Raw genomic sequence first — 5918 nt, 5'->3', positions numbered from 1 at the left:
AGCAGCCTGGTCCCCACACTCCAGGTACTGAGCCAGGGGCCACCGACATAGCACCAAATGGAACCATGAAGGTGGTACTGAATGGCTGTCACACCACCATGGAGAGAAGTAGGAAGTGTCTCCAGTAGATAAGGAGAGGAGAGAGAGGAACCGACTGAGAGAGACCTCCGTATCAAGATGGCTTTCAGTAGACGTAAAGGATTTTAAGATAGGAAGATACATGGGGTGTGTGTGCCAGGGGTGGTGGCCAGGAGAGGCCCAAGGGCAAAGACCTTGAGGGGAGAGTGTATTCAACATGGTAGCACAGCAAGATGCTTCTGCAGCAGAGTGGGAGGAACCAATATGGAGGGGAGCCCAAGTGAGTGAAGGCCTCAGGGTCATAGATGCACAGTAGGTGTACTCGGAAAGAGGTGGGTCCCCTCGGGGGTCACAGATGCACAGTAGGTGTACTCAGAAGGAGGTGGGTCCCCTCGGGGGTCACAGGATGTGTGGTAGGTGTACTCAGAAAGAGGTGGGATCCCTCAGGGGTCACAGATGCACAGTAGGTGTACTCAGAAGGAGGTGGGACCCTCAGGGTCACAGATGCCTAGTAGGTGTACTCAGGAGGTGGGACCCTCAGGGTCACAGATGCACAGTTGATGTACTCAGAAGGAGGCAGGGACCTCCAGAGTTTGAGCAGCACCACCCCATGATCTTGTTTCACAAGAGAATAGAGCAGGGTTTGGGAACGGGTGGCCACCATGTAGGTGGGTAAGCGGTCCAACCCCAGAGAACACTGGAGCTGACTGGACCTTCTAAAGACTGGCTGTACAGCACAGGAGGGAGTCAGCTAACTGCAAGACTGCCGGCCCCCAGCAGTAAGAAAATGGAGTCTCAGAGACGTGAAGACAGCCATGGGGCAGGTTTTGTGAAGAAAGGGTTGTAGCTTGGATAGGTCAAGTTCCAATTCCCATCTCCTGCCACACTCACGCTGTTTAGCCATTCACTGTCTGAAAAGTGATCTTGTTGTACCTCAGGCCCTTTGCACTTGCTGTGTCCCCTCGCACACGGAAGTGGGGTTCAGTCAGATGAGAAGCCAATAGGTGCTGACCACCAGGAACCTTCTCTCTGGTCCCAGAGTTGGGACAGTCAATTCCTCTCATGTCGAAAATAGTTTGAAACCACATCTTGTTTTTAATGATGTTTATGGCTACCCATCACTGTGAGTGCCTTGGCTGGTAAGAGTTGGCATCCTGTCTCTTGAGCTGCCTGGTACCAGCTTGGAGCTCAGCATGCGGTAGATGCTCAGTAAACATTTGTTAAGGTAACTTAGCCACAGGTAGGAGTCATGTCTTCCTACCCTAGTGGCTCCCTGCTGGGGCACGATGTCTCCAATGATTAGTCAGCTGAAAGGGAGCAAGCACAGGTAAGGGCCAGCGAGCACGTGTGGGGTGGCTGGGGTTGGTGTTGGAGCAGAGACCGGGAGGCAGGGAGAGCCATGCAGGATCAACTAAATAGAAGTGAGCAGAGGGAAGGACTGTGCTTAGCAGGATGAGGAAGGGGCAGGGGCGAGCCCTGGAGGAAGGAGCAGAGGCAGCAGGGTGCAGGCCCAGGCTGGGTGGCTTCCTTCCCTGACACAGAGCTTACTGGGTGCAGGGCAGGGAACACTGACTTCAATAGCTCCTTCTTGGGGCTGGGGATAGAACCACTGTAGTCTTAAATCAGAACTCACCCCAGTCATCAATCAAAAGGCTGCTTCCCCTTTGTGCCTTTCCAGAGGAGAGAAACCCCACTGTGACAGACATCAGGGTTAGGCCTAGTGTTTTCTGAGGCTTGCTTGAGGTCCTCACATCCTGCAAATACTGTCAAAGCACTTCTTGAGATGCTGACCAGTCAGGTGATTTTGAGCACAGTGGGAGGACTGGCCTTTCCCTACCTCTGTTGTGGTAAAAATCAAAATTGGATCAATGGCTACCAATACCTGTGCGTTCCCACTCCGGAGCCACGCCCACACACTTGGGCTGTCTCTCTTCCGGCCACTTTCTCACACTGTCCCCTTGGCGGGTTGTTACCACGCCTGACATACACATTGCATTCCTTGGGAGGTTTTAGTGTAGCACCATGCCACGCTAGCCCCAGGCATCCTATGGCCGCCCTCTCCAGGCTGTCTCTCTGCCACCCAGGGGAGCTTTGCTCACATCCCCTGTAGCCCAGTAAAATCAACGTTCTAGAAACTTGTACTTTGTCAATCAGATTTATATGTTAAAATCTCAAGCCACAATACATCCACACAATAAATTCACTGCCAACTAATAAAGATAGAAACCGCCCACCTAGACAAGACAAAATGGACACAGTCCAGCTGGATCTGGATCATCCTGCACTGTTGTCTCCATCTTGATTTTCTTTTCCTTCTCCTCCTCTCCTTCCTTGGCTTTCCCCCCACCCACCCTTTCTTCTCATCCAATGATAGGCTTCGCCTTATCCTGGACCCGCCTTGCTGCATAATGACATCATCCTACATCCCTCTAGTCAAGTTTAGGCTTCAGGAACCAGAAGAATATCAATGCGCTTTCCCTACACCAATCTTTACTCCCTGACCAGATCTAGAAGTTTCTCCGAGGTTGCTGGGAGTGGCACTGTGGCAGTGGCATTTCTGTTCTATGTTTAACTTTTCTTGGAGAGATAGCAACAAACCGAGGCAAAGCATAGGGAACAGGTTAATAGCCTAGGACTCCACTTGGTATGGGCTGCGTACAAACCCCTTTGAATAACGCACTTGGCACCCTGAGATCCTTTCCTGCACTTACAGTGAACACCGCTCCTCTCCAAACAGTGCACCTACCAACTGGTTGGCAACTTCAAACCCCTGCTTGCATTGAGCATGCATACCACACTGGATAACACAGTAGACTTCCCCTTACCAACCACCAAACAGATGCGTCAGATAATACCAGGTACCAGAGTGAAAAGGACAATTGAATGTGAACTGTCTTGGGGTTCTGTATAAGGCAAACTGTGCCTTCGAAGTGAACTTTTAGGGAGAATTCCCTACTTACCATCTTATGCCTCTGTAAAATTGATCATGCAGATAAAATAGGTGCATTATGGGAAGAGACAAGCACAGTGAAAAACGGTTCTATAATAACCTGTCAATCAAAAAAAAAAAAAAAGCCCACCCAAATCTTAACCTTAAATGGTAACTTTAGCCATCAGCTCTCCTTTCCTGAGTCCCCATTAAAAACCAGATCCAATCAATAACCTGGGCCCTGGAGTTCCTTCAGCCTTGCCGTTTCCTAACAATGTGTCCCTCTAATCTATACTGTTGTCTTTCTGTGATTAGAATATTCTTGCTACTCTGTAATCTGTGCAGTCTATTCTTTCCTAAAAGAGACAGGAGAGCTGGAAACCCAAGGCCTAGGGCTGGTAACAAAAGCCCTCTTCACCTCAGATAAGACGCCGATGATGCAGGAGATGATGCAGGACCAGGGCAATGAACCGTTGCTGATTGGTAAGCCGATTTGTTTAGGTTACTCACAGAAGCATGGGTGATGGGCGGCTGTCTCACCAGGAAAGCCCAGAGGAGTACAAGTAGCAATCCGGGAAAGCCGTGTCATTGTGTCCGTGATGCACCTTACAGGAGACCCCACTGCAACCACCCCAGGCCCGGCATTTGTTGAAGGTTTACATTAAACTCAGTGAGAAAGGCCTCTTGACTTTCTGGTGAGTCTCCTGAAACTCCTCAGTCCCTCCAAGAAGCTGCAACTCCCTTTATCACCAAGGGAGGCAGAAGGCTGTCAGCTCAGAGCAGGGATAGACCAGAATGGGAGGGTGCGAGGAAGGAGGCGGGGCACCACAAGACAGGCCTGTCTGTCAGGCTTCCTTGGAGCTGCGGGGGCTATTGGAGGCTTGCGCGAGCCAAGCGTGATTGGATCAATGGATTCTTGGACTGTGGGACATTCTTCTTAAACTCCCAAGACCCTAAACCATGTGGTATACCTTTTCTATGACTCTAGCTAGGAGGTGTACAGGACTATATGCATATAGAGAAGACCTTTCCTTCATCAGCAGCGTTCACGGGAGGTCCCAGGCCTCTCTGAGGTGATTAGAGGCATATCCACAAGCGTGGGGACTTTGGAAGGCTTGATTCTAGGCAGCTTCTTTTCCTGCTTGCTCAGTCTTAGGAAATCTGGAGAATAGCTTTATCCAGGGCCATGCTCTCTGGCGGATGTGAATTTCCTGCCTTCCTAGTCCAGAGGCCTAGCCACAGTCCCAGTTTGGTCCTTGATTGCCCTCTGGTGACCATCTGGGATCATTGCCTGTGGATTTGATGCTTCCCTTTTCCCTTGAGTGACAGACACTAAGATAGTTGCAGTGCTGCCCCAGGAGAGTCCTCGATGGTTTATACACAGAGAACACATTGCAGTCCCCTGGAGTGTCTGGAACTTCAATAGACTTAACTCCTCGTATCCTATGCTTTTCCCCGCCACACACGTTCCTCTGACAATGACACAGTCTAGGGCTCTAGAACAGGTTTGTCTTCCTTGCCAGCTAAGGGTAGCAGTGGAGAGATCTCAGACACTCCGACAGGAGCAGGCAGATTAGCAGTTGAAGGGAGGCATTTATGGGGGTGAGGAAGCACACACGTGTGCAGCAGACAAGCAGAGAAAAAGATCCCCTGCAAAGCAGAGCTGGAAATCCACCGGGGAGTTTTAAAGTCTCTGAAGAGTCCTCCCCTAACTTAAGTCAGCCATCTTGAAGAAGGGATGGCCAACTGGATGGTGGGCAATTGCTGTGTAATCTGTCCTTGATCTTGTTAATCCAGTTCATCATCAGCAAGCCTGCTGGTTGGGGGACAAAAACCCACAAGACCTTTGTTTTAGCTGCCAAGATTTTGTCTTAAGTCAGGAGGGTGAGGAAGAAGTAGCCATCTTGGTAAGTGGCCTCTATAACTAGTGGTTACTCCTCTCCCTGTCTGTCTTCCTACCAGGGACTCTGTCTACCTCCTGGTCTCTCGGCAGTTTATACATCAGGCAGCCTAAAAGAGCAACAACACCAACCCTTGATAAATTAGAACAATTTTAACAACATGCAGATAGTATGGCGGTAGACTTGACACTCAAGACAGCTGTGCATGCAGAGCCAGAAAGGTCTCCCTTCTCCCTGCCCTTAGTCGCCGCACGCTGGGTATAAACCATGGTGTCTCCTTGCTCTGGAAGGATCCCCTCAGCCAGAACCCAAAATACAGAGGGTGTGTATGAACTGTAGAGGTAGTTACAGTTACACACTTTCGCTTTCGTTCACGTTTGTTTTAATTTGTTCTTTGTGTTCTGTGTGCACTTGATTTAGAATCTGTCGATGCGGGCTGGAGGGATGGCTCAGTGGTTAAGCATACAGATAGTTCATGGAGAAAATACTGGAGTTTGGTTCCCAGTATGTACATAGGTTCATTCACAGCTGTCAGTACGTCCTGTTCCCAAGGATCTGATACATCTCCTGGGTTCTGCAGGTATCATACTCAAGAGTACAAGTACACACACACACACTCACACACACACTCACACACTCATACCACACACACATACCACATATACCACACACATACCACACATACACACACACACACAAACCACACATACCACATACCACACAGACATACACACACACCACACATGCCACACATACACACACACACCACATACTATACACACACATACACACAAACATCACATACTACACACACACATACACACACACCACACATATCACACACACACCACACATGCCACACATACACACACCACACACACACACATACACACACATCACATGTACACACACACATACATATACCACACATACACACACACACCACACACACACATACACACACACATCACATGTACCACACACACAAACATACACACACCACACATACA

This window comes from Rattus rattus, chromosome 14 (genome assembly GCF_011064425.1).
Source record: "Rattus rattus isolate New Zealand chromosome 14, Rrattus_CSIRO_v1, whole genome shotgun sequence".
Classification (NCBI taxonomy): domain Eukaryota; kingdom Metazoa; phylum Chordata; class Mammalia; order Rodentia; family Muridae; genus Rattus; species Rattus rattus.
Note: the sequence above shows the minus strand (reverse complement) of the source record.